Source organism: Protopterus annectens, chromosome 6.part0, assembly GCF_019279795.1.
Source record: "Protopterus annectens isolate FY-2018-M chromosome 6.part0, PAN1.0, whole genome shotgun sequence".
Lineage (NCBI taxonomy): Eukaryota > Metazoa > Chordata > Ceratodontiformes > Protopteridae > Protopterus > Protopterus annectens.
In genome coordinates this window covers 977,686,944-977,704,628 of record NC_056737.1, presented here as the reverse complement: position 1 = coordinate 977,704,628, position 17,685 = coordinate 977,686,944, and the positions used below count along the sequence as shown (strand labels likewise).

At 44.5% G+C, this 17,685-nt stretch overlaps 1 protein-coding gene across 1 annotated transcript in view; it reads right to left on the bottom strand.

Annotated features, from left to right (window-relative positions):
- The window catches only part of DICER1 (dicer 1, ribonuclease III), a gene marked incomplete in the record, with an annotated part of 1,877,097 nt that extends 1,860,195 nt beyond the window's left edge, over window positions 1-16,902 (bottom strand). The window contains 1 exon segment of the mRNA XM_044074618.1: window positions 16,695-16,902.
- Window positions 16,903-17,685: the final 783 nt, after the last annotated feature.

Genomic DNA, 17,685 nt, shown 5'->3' with positions numbered 1-17,685 from the left:
CGTACAAAGAATGCAAAATTCTCTCCCCCTTGTTCTGTGGATTTGGATAAAAAGTTGGCAAATTAATAGTTTGGTTAAGGGCCACACTGGACACCACCTTAGGCATAAATGTTGGGTTTGTCCTAAGAGACCCTGTCTAGATAAAAAATGATAAAAGGTTCCACAGCCATGAGTGCCTGTAGCTCTGACACACGTCTTGCAGAAGTTATTGCTAGGAGCAAAGCTGTTTTCCAAGATAAAAGCTTTATATCAGCAGTAGCAGCTGGCTCAAATGGAGGTAGGGTATTTTTTTCCAAGACATAATTGAGGTCCCATGCATCTATTGGCGATCTCCTTGGAGGCCTTAAACTTTCTGGCTCCTCTGAGGTACTGCCTTAATAAAGGATGAGAAAAGATTGGTGGCTCTATATTGTAATGAGCCGAAATGGCAGAGTCATGAATTTTAATTGATGAAAAAGGTAGGCCTTTGTCCAGCATCTCAGTTAAGTATTGCAAAATCTGAGGAATATTTGGTACAGCTGTATCAGTTCCTTGTGCCTGGTTCCAAGCACAAAATCTCTTCCATTTTCAGGTATAAGATTTCCTAGTAGTAGGCCTTCCAGCTTCTAAAATGACATCCATCACAGCTTTGTATGGCTACATTATCCGCCATGCTTCCAGGTTTAGAGTCCTGAGTTGGCTGTGCAGGATCTGTTTGTGCTGTTGGGACAGTAGATGTGGTATTTGAGGTAAGGTCCAGGCTGGGCATTGTGACAAGTTCCTTAAGATCGGATACCAGTACTAGCAGGGCCAGTCTGGGGCAATCAGTATAATTTTTGGTTTCTCATGTCTGACCTTTAGGAGTACCTTGGGGCGGAGAGACAGTGGAGAAAAGGCATACACGGATAGGTTTTTCCAGTTGAAAGATAAGGTGTCCACTTTCCATGTTTGTCTGTGATAAGTCCTTGTGCAGTATCTTTGTAGTTGGTAGTTGTGAGGGGAGGCAAACAGATCTATGTCCGGGCATCCCCATTTCCTTGTTATCAAGCTGAAGACTTGAGGATCCAGCTGCCACTCATGGGGATCCATGAGGTTTCTGCTTAGTTCATCTGCCAGAGTACTTTCCTTTCCTGGCAGAAATTGTGCCTGCAGGTGAATTTGGTAAGTCAATGCTGTGTCCCACAAAGTCATGGCTAGTCTGCAAGAGGGATAAGAATGTGTGCCCCCCTGCTTGCTTATATACCACATGACCGTGGTGTTGTCTGTCTTCATCAGTAGTTGTTCCGGATGAAGTAGGTCCTTGAAGGCTGTCAGGGCATTTTGAACAGCTAGCATCTCTTTTTAATTGATATGCAGATGCATTTGGTTTGTGGACCAGGTGCCCTGAATGCGTTTTCCTGCCATGTGGACCCCCCCCAGGCATAATCTGATGCATCAGTTGTTAGGTGCTGCCTGGCTGGGGGTAATGTGAATGGCTGTCCCTTGTTTTGCCGACAAGCCTTCGCCCACCATCTAAACTCCTGTTGCAGGCAGGGAATGAGAGTAATCATTGTTTCCAAGGCTGTGGCAATGTTGCGTCCACACACTTTTTAGGTACCATTGAAGTTTCCTCATATGCAGTATTGCATATGGAATTAGTAGGATGCAGGATGCCATGAAGCCCAAAGCCTGCAGAATTTTTCTTGCTGATAACTGGGCCGTTGTTGCCAATGCTTTGAAATAGGTAGTCAGTTGCCTTTGCTTGTCTGGCGTGAGATAAGCCATCTGGGCAGTTGTATTTAAGCTTGCACCCAGGAATATTATCTCTTGAGAGGGTACTAGTTTTGATTTCTTTTCGTTGACTGTGTACCCTAGGCAAGTTAAGTCTTTTCACAAACACCAGATCCTGTAGTAGAATGCTCTTGTTTTCTGCTTGAATTAGCAGTCATCCAAGTAAGGATATATTTGTATTCCTCTTTGTCTGCAGAAAGCAATTACTGGTGCCAGGCAGTTGACCCTGGGCGCAGTAGATAAGCCAAAGGGCAGTGCAGAGAATTGTTAATGCATTGAGCCAGCCTTGAATCGGAGGTATTTTCTGCATGACTGCCTGATTGGGACATGCAGGTATGCCTCTTTTAGATCTAAAGTCACGAGCCAAGCCGTTTTGCCCAGCATGGGCAGAAGCTGCTGCAAGGTCAGCATTTTGAATTTTGGTATATCCAGGAATGTGTTTAGAATAGATAGGTCCAGTATTGGTCTCCAAGGCTTTGTCCTTTCTGGGTACCAAGAACAGTCTTGAGTTATATCCTTGTCCCTGCTCTTGCTGTGGTACTTGTTGAATAACCCCCATGTCCATGAGGGATGAGATTTGTTTTTGTGCCTCTGCCCATTGATTTTTTGGCAGATCTGGCCGAGCATTTGCCTTTGGCAGGTTATGGAAGTGAAACTTGTAGCCTTGTGACACTACGTTTAGAACCCATTTGTCCGGAGTTATAATGTGCCAATTTTGAGAAAAAAGTGCTACTTTTCCCACTAAGGGTGCTGCCAGTTGACAAGTGCTCGGTGTAGGCAAAAGGACGTCATTGGGACTGTTTCCTGTAAGGTTGTGATTTGCCTTCTCCACTTTTGGAGGTAGAAGCACCCCACCGCTTTGACCTGTATGAACCTTGCGCCTGGGATATGCCTCTAGAGCGTCTGGAGCTGCCCCTTTGGGGTATGTCTGCCACTGGAAAGGACCAATTTTTTGTTGGCCAGTGTCTACTAAACCTAGGTGGCTGTACTTGTAAGAAATCTTTGACAGTTTACATAGATTTAGCTGTTCCCCATTTTCTTTAACACTTCTTCTGCCTTCTCACCAAACAAAGTATCATGCTGCAAAGGTGCATCTAATAATTTCACTTTGACATGATCAGGCAGACTTTGTTCCTTTAACCAAGCATGTCTCCTAATTACAGAACCCCTAACTGCGGCCCTGCAGGAGGCCTCCAGGGAATCAAAACCACACTGCAAAGTATGCTTTCCAACTTGTTCAGCAGCATGCAATAAATTCTGCATTTCCTTGTTTTCTGCACATTCAGAATTTAACATTTTTTTTGTTTAAGCAATGCCATGACATGTTGCTGATATTTGAGCATATGAAACTGACAGTTTAAGGCCCTTACAGCCAAGGTAGCAGATGTATAAACCTTTTTTCCCCATCTGTCCAGTGCCCCAGAATCTCTGTCAGAGGGGGAAGGGTTTTTTGCAGCGGAAGCTTTAACCCCTTTGGGACCCTGTGAAATAGTCTCTGGGTCTGCAGTAGGGTCTTTGAAAAGTAATTTGTGAGAGTCGGGAACCCTGTAATATCTGTCAGGCTTAGCAGGAGCTGGAGGTAAGGAGTCAGGGGTCAGACTAGACTCTGAAAACACATCATCTATAATGTCTAACACAGGTGGAATGGCTAGAGGCCTGTGCTGAGGCAAGTAAAAGGAAGTCCCTGAGCCTCTTTTTAGATACAGAAAAATCTTGGCTCTCCCAGTGGAAGTGGTCCCTCATGGTATGTAAGGTTTCCCCAAAAGAATAGTCCACAGGAGGAGAAGCTGAAGGAATGGATTCTTCAGCATCAGAATCCTCATAGGGGGAAGAGAATATCCCTCATCAGTGGAGGAATCAGAAGAAATAGAAACCTGATCAGAAGATTCATAGTCTGTCTCTTGCCTAGGCCTCTTATCAGGAGGGGAATGGGAATGCCTGATCAAGGTAATCAAGTCTTCGGCCATTTTGAGCATCTGTTTTTTGGGCATGGAGGCCTGTCCATGTGGCTCTTGAGTTTCTTTGCCTTTAAAGGTGCTTTAGTCTTCACCTTTGAAGCTGAAGTCTATTTAATGTATAGTTGTTTAGGTCTGAATACACCCTCAGAAGCCGGTGCCTGCTCAGCGGCTCCGGACCCATCTGAGGGAATAGTGACCGAGGCTCCAATACCTTGAGTTTCCAGCGGCATAGCCAACTCCACGTGGAAGTCGGTAGCGGCCTGCGACTCTAAAGTAGCGGGTGTCAGGGACTGCGAAAGCACCTCACTGAGAACCGGCAACTGGCTTAGGAGAAGCTTCATTGTTGGTTTTGGGCCTCGGCAATCTATCCTTTTCTTTTTCTTTTCATTTTTTGTGAACTCAGATAGTCGGGTGGCTATCCGACATTTTATAATTAAATCTGCCCCCAAAATAGTTTAATGCAAAGTTATACCAATGCTTAATAGTGCGTTGGTTAAATCTTGCACAAAACAGACAAATTGAAATGCCGCAGTCAGGGCCTAGGCAAGGAATACAGTAAGAATGAAAGTCCTTATGAGGTATTTGCTTTCCACAAGAAATGCAATTAACTTTTTCTAACATCGGTCTGGAGCAAGAAAAAAAAAAAGTTTCCCCAACAGAGTACTTAGCTTTAATAAGGACTTCTGATCTGAAACTCGAACATGGAAATCTCAGGAGTCAGCCGACGAACTGCTTCTGCTTCAGGCACCGCGCAGCAAGAAAGACTAAAGAAAATGGCGTCAGCTGCATCTTTTATACCCCTGACGATCTGACGTCAGGGAAGAGGCGACAGCAACCGACGCAGGACCCAAGACTTTGGAATTCAGGCTGGCTGAGGGCAACCCGCCAGCAGGATTACCCAAATGTAATGATTGCAACAGTGAAACACGAAGAACATCAGTAGAGGCCAAGGCACATTTTTGTGGAGTTTTTTTTTCATTTTTAGGTGCAACTAGATTTTATTTATTTATTTTATTTTACATTTGTTGACCGGGATAGTCCGACTGGATATATGTCCATTTTCAGCTGAGTCCCGGGGAGAAAAGCTCCGACAGGGTTAACAATGACAGATAGTTACAAAGACATATAGACAATTTACATAGTTTACAATGAAAAGATTTTACAGTAGCAAATACAATTGGTTACAGTTCATTATATTCAAGATAATTAGCAACTAGTAGAGTAGGACAAAAAGATTTGATAGGGAGGTAGCCCTATCAGGATCCATCAAGCATGGGAAAGCACCATCCACCAACACTATTAAGGGCAATAACAGAAAAAAATAAACTATGTTCCCACAAAGTAAAAACGGACAAACTTTATACAACATAGATCAGTTTAAATTGTGCTAAACCTAATTCTACAACCTGCACAGTGTACTAAACAGCACAAACTCACAGTTAACAAGTAAAATTCACTTGTACAAATAGTGAAAAAAAAAAACATACATATGATCTTAAATCAAACAGAAACCTTTTAAAATAGCATAAAAAATGAGCCTTTACTTAGAGATTCCCTTGTCAAAGATGAAAAAAAAAATCTTCAGAAAAAAAGTATTCTATGGCAAAAAAAAAAAAAAAAAAAAAAAAAAAAACACTGTGTAACAATAAAAACAGACATTTACTACTACTGATATAACAATGTTATATCATAAAAATTAACAAAAATGTGAAAAAAATTAAACATTTTCCTGTCAGAACTTCAACCGACTGTTCTCTTGGCACCCTGACAGACAGTCCCTTGAGTTCAAATGACCACAGAAAGTACAGTTGTGTAAGTAAACGTAACACAACAGTAAATGGTTGAATGATCTTTGCTTCTTTACCCTTAGTCATACGAGTCATACACTGCATAGGATACAATTTCCTGCCAGCTTCCCAAGCTTCAGGGCACCTTCCACGTGCCCAAACCATTAGTCAGCTCAAGCTAAGCTAACTAAAAAGACAGGTACAGATGGCCAAGAAAGCCATTCAGAGCTTTCTTGCCAACAGACAGGAGATGGCCAAACCCTGAAAGGGCAGTGCTAGGAACAACAAAAAATAAAAAAGTGCTCACAAAGAAAGAGAAACCTATGTACAATATTTACGTTATGTAACCAACGTCTTTATTATAAGTTTTCGCCAAATCGTTATACTTTCATTATATGCATTACATTTTCTAAAAAAAAATCTTAAAAGAAGTAATTTGAAAAAAAATCAACACCCTGGTATAAAACACACCAAAACACGATGGGGTGGAGGGAGGAAGCAGCTACTGCAACAGTAAATCATTCAAACATCTACTGTTACGGTAAGTGCTTGTAGAATCCATTCCTTTCCAAAAAGCCATACAGGACATCAAGGCCCTAACCCTGCCTGGAATATACTTATCTTTTTTTGTGTTAAGTTTAACAAACATAAAAGCCTGAAACAAACATTTGGATGTAATCTGGTTTGGCACAGGCCGTCCCTTCTTACCATCACAAGAAATGAATAACTGATCCGACGATCTGAAAGATTTAGTTCTTGGGCGATTTCAACTACCCCACCATTAACTGGGAAGACTACTCATGATTGACCAGTATTCCACATCTCCTCGTTGGTCAGATCCAACCATAAGCTAATCACCCTAGATATCCACATCCTGCCCCCAACCCCATTAAGGAAACAATGGTAAAAAAATTCTCCAAAGCCAACTTCATGCTTCTTAAGACAGAAGTCGCAAACTTCATGACACTCTGCAGACGGACAATACAGTTACGACTGCTGAATCCTACACAATTGCACTCTATAAGCACTTACATGAGTGCATGGATAGTGCTATCCAAAACAGAATCAAGATGCTATCCTCCAAAAAAAGGAAGCCAATCTGGTGGCCCCCTGCCATAAACAAACTCTACAACAGAAGGAAGAAACTGTTGCAAAAGAGAGTAAAATCCCACGAGTGGAGGAGCTCCCTGGTCAGCCTCAGCAAGAAGCTGAGATCCCTTATAAGATCCTCCAAAGCTAGCTACGAAAACAAGATTGCCACTGATCTGAAGGACAACCAGAAAGCATTCTAAAACTATGCCAAGAATCTCAATGGCAACACCCAGATCTGCTCTGAGTTACAGCACAAAGGCACAGAAATTACAGAACCAACTGATATTTGACAACATCCTGGCAGATAAGTTCAGTGCTAACTTTACCCCCACCCTCTTAAAGGGCCCATATCTATACAGGAAGAATGCAGAGTCCCTGTAATCACAACTACACAGCTAAAGGCAGCACCCTCTAAAGCCAAAAACACAGCATCCATGGGACCGGACAACATCCCAGGCTGCATTTTACACAAACTTCAGAACAAAATGGCTCCCCACCTAAGCACCATGTTCAGTCATAGCCTCACGTCAGGCTTTGTGCCCACTGAATGGCACACAGCAACAGTTATCCCACTCCACAAAGGGGGAGCCACCACTGATCCTGGGAACTATCGCCCTATTAGCCTGGTCTGCAAGGCCATGGAATGTATCATCATGAAATTCATAAATAAAGACATTGGTAACTTCCAAATTCTAGACCCCACCCAGTTCGGGTTTGTGAAAGGCAGATCATACCTCCTGAACCTGATCAACTTCTTTGAGGCAGTCACCAAAGCCGTAGACGAGGGTAAGGTGGTTCACACAGCCCATCTCGACCTCGTCAAGGCTTTCGACACCATCCCCTATTCTGGAATTATAACTAAATTCACTAAACTAGGTATAAATCCCTGTGTCACAAGATGGGTTGCCAACTGGCTCACTGACAGAATCCACACTGTAAAAGCTGCAGACTCCAAATCTGACTTCAAACCAGTGACAAGTTGAGTACCACAGGGTTCAGTCCTGGGACCTCTCCTGTCTGGTATCTACTTCTCTGAAGTACAGGCTAACGAAGTTCGCAGATGACTGCAAACTAGGAGCTATAGTTGAGTCCACAAATGATGTGGACATCCTACAGAAGGGCCTCACTGAGACAGATGCCTGGTGTCAGAGCCATGGCCTCAAGCTCAATGCAAAAAAGTGCATTGTTATTCCCTTTGGTAAAAACTCTGTACTCATGAACGACCACATAGGCGGCAGTCACCTAATGTGTGATAAGAGACCTTGGGACCCAGGTGGACAGTAGTCTTTCTGTCGATAATCACATTGCCACAGTAGTTAGGAAATCCTTCTACGTGGCACACCCCATCACAAAAGGATTCTCATCCAGGAAAAAAAAAAAAAAAAGGTCACTGTTCCCCTCTACTCGACACTCAGACCTATTACAGAGTACAATGTCCCTTTTGGAATGTACCTCACAAGACATCTGCAGCAGCTGGAAAGGCCACAGAAATACCTCACAAAGAGGATTACTGGCCTCAAACAGATGCCCTACACTGACCGCCTCAAAGAACTCCAGCTTTACTCTGTAGCATATCGCCTACTCAGAGGCGATCTCTGCCTAACATACAAAGCTATGTCAAACCCAGAGCTGTTGACATGCTCCATTTAAAAAAATCCCAATCCCTCCAAGCTACACACTCTAGAGACCTAAACCTTGTCACCACAATAAACAGGACATGCTGGAGGGATAGATTCCTGTCCCAGAGACTTCCTATACTCTGGAACAAGCTACCCATCTATGTCAAGCAAAGTTCCTCATTAACACTCAAGAAAAATCTTGATGAGTGGATGGGAAATAGGAAATACACCCCGGGAATCACTTCTGTGGCTCTGCTCGACAGGGGCACAGGAAATTAAACTTTCTTGGGTTGGCGTAAGCCAGGAAACTTTGTTGGCTAGGCTTACTTAGGCCCTTGGACAGATAGCCTAGTACCTACCTATAGTTGTCTACGGACATCCAAGGTTTGGAGTATCCTTTCTCTGTCAATTTTAGGTTCAGGAAAGAAAAAACAGAGATGGACAGTTTCTCTTAAAATAACCTCAGATACCACTCTAGGCATAATTTGCTCTCAAAGAAACCATGTCTGTGGAAAATGACATAGGGTTAGCTCAACCAAGGAGTTTGCAAATCAGATACTCTTCTTGCAGAGGTCATATCAATCAGTAAAACAGTTTTCCATGTTAAGAACCTCAAGACGGCCAGATGAGCTGTTTCAAATGGAGCAAATATTAGCCTCTCTAACACAAAATTAAGATCACAAGGAGAGGCTACCTGTTTTCTTGGAGACCTCCTATGCAAAACCCCTTTCAAAACATTTCACATGAGGATGCACTGAAAAAGGATGATCCATTCACATGAAAATGCACCGAAAAAGTTTGATCCATGGGCAGACATGCTGAAAATGGCCAATAAATAAAACCTGATAGAGGGATAAGAAATGCCATAAGAAGTAACTCGCAGAATTATTGAAAAACAAGAAAACAACTAGCTATGAATAAGTGCTGGTTATGTCATTGGCTCTAGCTAGAAAACCCTTTCCATTTGATAATGTATGATTTTCTAGTAGCAGGCTTTTTGCCTCCATTAGACCTGCTGCACATAGTCAGTAATGTGCCTAAAGGGAAGCAAAACCCGGTCATACAGGTAGTTAAATGAAGATGATTGGGTTCAAGGTGCATCAAACATCCCTGATGTTGTATGAGTAGATCCATTCTATGAGGAATGTCATTATTCATCACCATACGGCCTAGGATCCAATATCGGATCCAAGCCGGCAACATACAACAGCCGTACCCAAGGCTCTAGCTCCTCCCTCTCCCATAATGCCCCGCTGCCCTTTAACCCCCAGATCTCATTTGCCATTATTCAGTGTAGACGTGATTCCTCTGCTCTGTCTGCAGATAAGTGTTTAGTTTCTAGATTTTTGGCTTTATTTAGTTAGTTAGTTAGTCTAGTGGGGTTAACTACTTAATAGTTCATTGTTTTGTATAGTAGTTTCCTCCCAGTCCTTAGTTTAGCTACTTAGAGAGTTTTCTTGCTAGTTGTAGTTTTGACACCCTTTTTTCCTTAGCTGTTTGAGCTTTGGCAGTTGGTTCTTTTCTGTAGTTGTAGTATGTGTGTTTAGTGGCATTTATGGTTGATAAGCCCTCAGGTTTTAAAAACTGCTTATCCGGTGGCTGGCAGATGTCCAATTCCAACTCACAAGAGGAGTGCTTGTATTGTTTAGGCGCTCCATACCTGGAGGCCTAATTTGGCATTTGTGCCACATTTCATCCCAGTGCCTTGGAGGAGCACCGCAATAAGCTCCTTTTAAAATGTTTAGCACAGGGGGACCCTTTGTTTCCCCTTCGAAGATTCATCTGCAGATCCTAACTGTAAAAGTAGCCGACTTCAAATCCAGCTCCAGACAAGTGGAGTACCTCAGGGTTCAGTCCTGGGATCGCTCTTGTTTGGCATCTACTTCTCTGAAGTACAGGCCAACACTAAGGGACTCTGGCTAACAAAGTTCACAGATGACTAAAACTGGGAGCCATTATTGAACCCCCAAATGATGTGGATACTCTACAAAAGGGCCTTACAGAAACAGATGCTTGGTGCCAGAGCCACGGGCTCAAGCTTAATGCCAAGAAATGTATAGTTATCCCCTTTGGGAAAAAAACATGTACTCATGAATTACCACATAGGTGGCATCACACTTTCGGTGTTTGGTGTACTAAGAGACTTAGGGACACAGGTGGACAGCGGTCTTACCTTCAATAACCACATCGCCACTACAGTCAGGAAATCCTTCTATGTGGCACACCTCATCACTAAGGGCTTTTCATCCAGAAAAAAGGAGGTCACTGTCCCACTGTACTCATCCCTCATTAGACCCATTATAGAATACAACAACACATTTGGTAAGTACCTCTCACGATATCTGCAACAACTGGAAAGGCAGCAGAAATACCTCACTAAAATAATCCCAGGCCTAAAAATGATGCCCTATGCTGACAGTCTAAAAGAACTCCACCCATACTCTTTCAGATATCATCTACTCAGAGGTGATCTCTCCTTAACATACAAGGCCATGTCAAACCCAGAGCTGTTGGACATGCTACACTTAAAGAAATTCCAATCCCCAAGAGCCACATGCTCCAGTGATCTAAACCTTATCACAATAAACAAAACAAGCTGGAGTGATATGTTCCTGATCCAGAGACTCTCCAGACTATGGAACAGACTGCCCATACATGTCAAGCAGAGCGCCTCCTTGGCCCACTTCAAAAGGAACCTTGACGACTGAATGGGAGAAAGGAAATTCACCCCAGGGATCACCTCAGTCACCCTGCTAGACAGGGGTCCAAGGAAGTAAATAGTGTGGGAAGAAATAGCCAGGGAATTGTTATGGCTAGGTTTGTATAGGCCCTAGGGCTGATAGCTTAGTACCAACCTATGATCCTAAGAGGAAGACCCCTTCTTTACCTTTGGCTGCACCCAAGAAACCACTGCTGCCAGATCCTAGGTCCCCAAATCCGACCTCAGCATGAAACATCTCGGATCCAAGGTCTTCGGATCATACAGCTGCAGAGTAGTCTTCCAGATCCAAGGCTTCTTTGGATCAAAGGCCCTCGGATCCAACCAGTTCGTCGGATCCAACTATAGTTCTTGAGGAGGTAGCTTCTCCTCCTACCTCCAAGATAGGTAGTTAAGTCGGTTCAGAGGTCTTGCAGCCAAACCCCAGAACATCGCTACAAGTTGTCAGAGTTTCCTACCAAATCCACTCACTCCTCATCTTCCTCCAGGTCTTCTAGGAGTCTGTTACCCTTCAACATGGAAAGGATGATGAGAAGCATCCTCAAGGCCAAAATAGGGTTGGGGCTCCTGGCTTCCCCTGCCCATCCGGCCAGGGGGGCTTCGCCCCTCCCAGTTAGTCATTCTCCTCTTCCAACCAAGTGGCCTTGGAATCTCAGGACCAGGACACCTGTGATCAGACCCCAGCGAGGTGCTCTACCCAGTCAGGGTCCCTGGCTTGCTCTCTTCCTCTGCCTTCGGACCAAAGTGAGCCCCGTGCTGCAGTGGTCAATGCCAGCTCTGCAGGGTTGGAATCAGGTACTGTTTTTTTTTTCAGATCTTGCCCTCAGGGCCTCAGCCTTCAACAATTTTGGATTGGCATCATCTGGTGGTCATGATGCTGTTTCCGGGATCGTTCCTCCTCCCATGGGACTTCCCCTCTATGATTGAGGATGGACTGCTTCCAGGCCCTCAGCTTTCCAGGTCGTAGAGAGGACCTTCCCCGGAGCAGGAGTTTCATCTACTGCCCCTCTGGGTCCATCAATGCCTCTCTCTACTTTGGCTGGTGAGGCCTCCCATCTTGTCCAGGGGTGAGCCCTCCCATTGAGCCTTCAGCAAGTTTCCTCCCCTTGAAGAGTCCTTGCTTCTTCAGAGTCCTCCCCAGAGCCCCCCAACAGAAGTAGTACATCGTAAGAAAGTGCAAGAGGAGGCACTTCGACTCCCTTTCAGGGTCTCACACCGAGGACACAGATCTCAATGACAGAAATGGGTCTGTTGATGTCGCCTTTGGGGACATCCTTGAAATCTTGAAGCAAAAGGGCAGGTGGTCGCTCCAACTCCAGTCTTCAAAGGAGTCCATGTTTCTGAAGGCTTTTGGGATGGGCCCGTCTACTTCCTAGATGTCTCCCCAAGCTGACTAGTTAGAAGAAGATATAATTGCCAGCAGGGCCTGGAATGAGCCCGACACTGTGGAGCCAGTCCAAAAGAGAGCAAACAAGTTCCTCAGCCCTCCTACAGACTGTCCCTTCTGAAGCAACGGAGTTTCAGTCGATGCCATCGTGGTTGCCACTGCCACTGAGAAGGAGCTGGGAGAGCAGAGCCCCACGGTCCATCCTCAGAACAGGGAGTCCCTGGTGATAGATCATCTTGGAAAGCATGTGTACGTCTCAGCTACCTTTGGACTGTGGGCAGTTAATTACCCGGCACACTTTACCAGTCTCCAAAAGAATTTGGTCCAAGAACGTTCCACTTCCTTTACAGAGTTATTGCCAGTGGAGGACTTTAAAAATGTGTCGCACAAGCTCTCTACTCTGATGTCCTTTGCGAACTTCTCAGTGAGGCTAATTTCCAATTCTGCGGAAGCTACGTCTCGAACAGTGGGTACCGGCATTGCTATGAGGCATCATGGTTGCTTACGTTTATGCGCATTTGTGGAACCCTTCAAAGCTTTCTTTGCCAATGCTCCCTTTGATGGCTCTATCCTTTTTGGACCTTCCGTGAAGGACACTGATCCACAGTGAGCAAGAAGGGAAGACTGTCTGGATCAAGCTTTCTACTCCTTCAAGGTCCTTATTCAAGACTCAGTGAGGCACTAGGAAGATGTGATTCTGGAAGTCAGTCTCCTCTTCCAGGATGCTCCTGATGACTACTCTTCCAGAGGCAGGGGGAGAGATTTCAATGGCCAACCTACCCTAGAGGCAGAGGGGGTTCACAAAATCAGGGCTCGAGGGAACCCTTCTCTGAGCAGCCCTATCACCATTCCTGAGGCATTAACCGACTACTCTACCCTGGAAGCAGTCGGGGGTCGCATTCCCCTGCACCCACTATCCTGGACAAATACTACCTCCGATCAGTGGGTGTTAAACAGTTTCCAGGGATTTTTCATTCCCCTTTCGAAACCTCCTCCCATAAGAAGTTACCTCCCCGATGTTCACTCCAGTCAGAGGGAGTTGGCCTTCAAAGAAATTCAACAACTTTTTCAAAAAAGAGCCATCCAAGCAGTCTCATCAAGACAAAGAGGATCCAGTACTTATTCTCGCTTCTTTTTAGTGCCAAAAAAGATGGGTGACCTGCGTCATTTTGGATCTCAGCAAGCTCAATCTTTCAGTCAAAAGTCCATGTCCTGGATGGTCACTGCTCAGTCCATTCTGCCTCTCTTCCGCAAGGACGATTGGATGTGCTCTGTAGAGCTCCAGGATGCCTACTACCACATCAAGATAGACAGGCATTCCAGGAGACACCTTCGCTTCCGGCTAGGAGACAATAATGACAAGTTCAGAGCCCTACTCTTCTGTCTCACAGCAGCCTGGGTGTTTACCAAATGTATGGCAGTAGTAGCGGCTCACCTGCAGCTAGAGGGGTTTCAGGTCTTTCTGTACCTCGACGAATGGCTCCTCACAGCACCTTCAAGGCATCGACTGCTACAAGCAATCCATTATGTTCTTCCCCTCTTCGATAATTTGTGGATTACTGTCAACCTTTCAAAATCCAACCTGGTCCTCACACAACAGTTGGAGTTTATAGGAGTGCCATTAAGATTCAGTCTCAGAGATAGCATTACCACTATGCACGGTTCAGGTAATCTGGGAACAGGTCAGGCAGATCTTATATCTGTCACTTCTCCCGGTTCACTTGATTCTTCAAACCCTTGGATCCATGACCTCAGCCATTCAACTCATTCCCCTGGCAAGGTACCACATGCAGTTGTTACAGAGGACCCTACCAGTTCAATGGCTGGCTCTGTCTCAACCCATGTCCATACCCATAAAGCTGACACCTGTGTGCAGGAGACACCTTCTTTGGTGGCTTCAACCTCAAGATCTCATTCTAGCCAAGCTCTTTTCACTCCCTCCACCCAAGGCCACTGTGATCACAGATGCTTCCCTGTTGGTGTGGGGGGTATTTCTCCCTGTTGGTGTGGGGGTATTTCCAGGAGAACAGTGTCCAAGGCACATGGTCCCCCATAGAGATCAAGCTGCACATAAATGTCCTAGAGATGAGAGCAGTTCTTCTATCGCTGCAAGCTTTTCAAGGCTACCTCCCTCAGGGGATGACTGCAATTCAGACAGACAACATGGCTGTGGTCTGGTATGTTAAACAATAGGAAGACTACATTGTGCAGAGAGGCTATAACAGAATGGGAATGGGCGATGTCCTCTGGGTGCTTCCTTCTTGTGATGCATATATCCAGAGACTCAACATGTTGGCTGACCTACTCAGCAGATCTATCTTGAGTCCTCAGGAGTGGTCCGTCAATACCACAGTGGTGAAGCAGATTTTCGACCACTGGGGTCAACCATGTTGCAACCTCTTTGCCTCTCCAGCCAACCACAAATGCAGCAGATACTTCCCCTGACCCCCCCCATTGAGGGGGTCACAGAGGGACGGCTCTAGCCCATGATTGGCATCCAGGTCTCCTGTATGCCTATCCTCCTGTCCCTCTAATTCCCAGGGTTCTGCAGAAAATGCAATGCCTGAGGACATCTCTTATCTTCTTTGCCCCTTGCTGGCCCTGTCAACCATGGTTCCCCTTCATCAGGTCTCATCTGAAGTATCTGCCCTGGGTACTGGATCCTCAGCAGGATCTGATTTCCCATCCTTCAGGGTTTCTCCCAAATCTTCGGACCCTTTATCTAACTGCATGGTTTCTCCAATTCCAGTAATTTTAAAATAGTTCAGGCTGGCATCACCCATCAAGCGTATTATTCTAGGCTCCCATACACTTTTCATTAGAAAGGTTTACTGTAGCAAGTGGGAAAGGTTTTCCATCTGGGCCAAGAGCAGGAATCTGGATCCTTTTTGCTTCCGTTTCTGATATCCTTTTGTTTTTGTCCTCCCTTTTCCAAGCGGGAAAAAGTTTCTCTATGATCAAGCTTCAGCTGGAGGCGATTTCTAATTTTCACAAGAACAGTGACCCTATGTTTTCATCTAGGCTTTGCAAACCATTCATGAATGGGGTCTTCCTGCTTAGACTACACATTAAGGAATCTCTGACTAGGAGTCCCTTTGAGCTAGCTAGATCTTGCAATCTCAAATTCTTGTCCTGGAAAACGGCCTTCCTGGTTGCTGTTACTTCTGCTAGGAGGGTTCCTGAACTGCAAAGCTCTTTCCATTGCTCCTCCTTGCATGATTTTTCACAAGGACAGCAGCAACCTCCCCAAGGTTGGACACAACATTATGACCAAACAGAGAAATCTTCCTTGCTCCCTCTGTCAGGACTGACAGTAGTGGTTCATCATTGCCCAGTACCCACTGAAGGGTCCCCAACAGTTGCAGAGCACAAAGCTAACCCCTGGTCCACAGTTTCTATAGGTGTTACACTAGCGGGATCCAGGGTAAAGGATGACTGATCTAAGGAACAAGCTACAGCCACAGCAGAGCCACCCACCTGGGCTGCGGCAAATTGCTACCCTGCTGTGGTAGCAAAGGCTGTTTGCCTAACTTGTTCTTTACGTGGCTGAAAGAAAGATCAACTATGGGACTAGTAGTTTGTTCCACAATTAAGGTGAAAAAGGTGCTTTTGAAGTGTTTTTTTTTTTTTTTTACATAAACAGTAAAAAAGCACTTTAAAGAAATTGAAAATTTTACTGCGGAAAAAAAAAATGTTTATTTTACTTTTGGGGGCTGGCAAAGTTTTTTAAACAACTTCTAAAACTGACATGAACAAGTACACTCCCATTTAAAAGTACAGTTAAGTCTTGTTATTTATTTATTTTTTTTTTTGCGTAGAAGGTTTTCTCTCAAAATGGAACTTATCTGCCCAACAAAGGAACAGCACAATCCAACACCTAGAATCACCCATCTGGCCAGTATGCTATTCTGTAAACACAAGCAGCAAACACTGACTGAAGCTTCCCTTTAATCTGTGAAGCATTTGATATTCTATGTAATGGGTACAACACTGGCTGCAGACCAGTATACAAAGCAAGTCTGTCTCAATCAGTTAAAGTTAAATCGGCAAATTCTTCTCCTTTTCCCCATACATCCCTGCAAAGAGTATATGCAAAGGCAAAGCCCACTTCAGAACAAAATAAAGACTTCTGTTTTCTCAAGTTTACTTACTGTCATTTAGGCAGCAGGCCTTGCAGAAACAGCAATCTACAAACTCTGCTTCATCAAAAGATTCTCTTAACCATGCAGTGCACAGCGGTACAGTAAAAGGCTTGGAAATGCCAGAGAAATACAACATGAAACATGCAGACACCTCACAAGAACAAAGTACAGTACATCAGACACAAGATCAGTGGGTTGCCATTAAAGGAGAACAGTGGGATATTAAATCCGATTTCTATACCTGCAGTCTTTTTCTGTCCCTTTTATTTCATCCGACAAACAGAAATTCTTACCGCAGCGTTAAAAAAATATTCACTCCACTGTTTTTCCTCCTAGCCAGCCTCCTTTTCCATAGTATTTTCGTTTCAATTTGAAAATTAAGTTATCCCTTCCTGTAAAATCCTCTAGCTGGCTCTTAATTGTTGACGTCAGGGCAACTGCACTTCTGTAGTAGTTACCACGGAATTCCCTCCCACAAATAGACGTCAACACTCCCACATTAGAATGGCCTATAGAAGCAGGCAGAGAACCTCCCACTTATTGACGTCACAGCTGTCGTGTCCAGCCCACCCCAGTATCTACGGTGTGGAACTCCTTTTCTGTAGAAGTAAATTGCATCGAGTGCATTATACTGCTGGACTTCAACAACTTGGATTGCCTGCCTTGAACTTTGCTGCTCAGGTGAGTTTTTTTTAAATCTTATCAAGATAATTGTACAGCTAGTCTTCGTTTATATGCAGTTTTGGGGCCGTGACTTTTTTTGTTATCTGGCGTAGTTAAGCGATAGTTGTTGTTTTGCCTGCCACGTTATGTTTGCATTCTACTGTTTACTGCTCCTGGGTTATATTTAATGCCCTATTGACTGCTCGGTTCTGTTTCAGTACTGTTTTTCATGTGTATGTGTATGCTGCTTATTTCTTAAGTTTGTGTGTGTGTTCCGGTGAGTGTTTGCGGTTTTTTCGAGTCCCGAGTGCGTGAATTCGTGGAGTGCATGTGTGTGAATGCTAGCTTTTCTGTCAGGGTTGCCGTTTTCTTTTGTTAGGGTGCAAGTCCGGGTAAGTAACGGAGTAAGAATGAGTGAATGCAAGAGCGAGCGTAGAGTGTGTGCAAATGGTCAGTATGTTGATTTTTAGTCTGATACTGCTGTTTCTTTTGCTGTGCGTGAGTGAATGATGAGGGACAAGTGAGTGTATGTGTTTAAGTACCGGGAGGGACTAAATGCTTGATAAATA